The following is a 1,088-nucleotide window of genomic DNA, read 5'->3' as shown; positions in this document are numbered from 1 at the left end:
TTTAGGTTTTGCAGCTAAACATTTAGTTTTGAGCTAGATATTTAATTTTCTTACTAAATATTTAGTTTTAAACTAAATATTAATTTCAAAACTAAATATTTAGTTAAAAAACAACTAAATATTTAGTTAAAAGGAAATATTTAACTCCGATCTAAATTTAGATTTGGAGATAAATATTTAGTTTTTAACTATATATATATATATAGATCCATTCTTAATATTTAGATTAAAATATTAAAATATTATATTATCATTATATATATTATTATTAAGTATTATTATTATTTTATTAATAAAATAAGAATTAAAATGCAATTTAAACTAAACATATATTTTTAAATTAAATATTTATTTTTAAACTAAATATTTAGTTTTTTTTATATATTTTTTTAAATAAATATTTGGTTTTAATCTATATATTTAGATCAATTCTAAATATTTAGCTTTAAACTAAGTATTTAGTTTTTATCATATATATATATATATATATATTACAAAATATTTAGTTTCAAACAAAACATTTAATTTTTAACTATGTTTAATTTTAATTGCATTGTAATTCTGGTATTAATAACCAAATAATTTAATTTGAATACTTTAAGAATTGCATTTTAATGTTGCACTATATGTGAATGTTCTCCTCAGGAACAATCGTTGAGTTTTTTCTGTTTTTATCAGTAGTTCAGTAGAAATGTTAAATATTAGAAACAGGAAGAAGTTTCCTCAAGTCACAAAGTGAGGTTTTGTGCACCAAATATCAACATTTTTTGTACATTTGTAAGTTTTGTAATGCAGAAAATACCATAACAACAAGGTAGTATTTGTTTTTATTTATTTTCTTCTCTTTTTTATTTTTCTGCATTTTTGCACCAGAGTATGTGAGGACAGATAATTCATCTATAACATGTATTGCAGATTTGAGAAGAATCAAATATCAAATCTCTTATTTATTTTATTGAATATGTAACAATATTTCTATTATAATAATATGAATGCATTAAATTATTGAAATCTTGTGTGAACAACACAAGTTTGAAACAGTCATTTTATCAGTCTTTTCCGTCACTTTGCTGCAGAGAATGAGCCAC

The sequence above is a fragment of the Oryzias melastigma genome, linkage group LG8 (genome assembly GCF_002922805.2).
Source record: "Oryzias melastigma strain HK-1 linkage group LG8, ASM292280v2, whole genome shotgun sequence".
Taxonomy (NCBI): Eukaryota; Metazoa; Chordata; class Actinopteri; order Beloniformes; family Adrianichthyidae; genus Oryzias; species Oryzias melastigma.
This window is presented reverse-complemented; position numbering follows the sequence as displayed.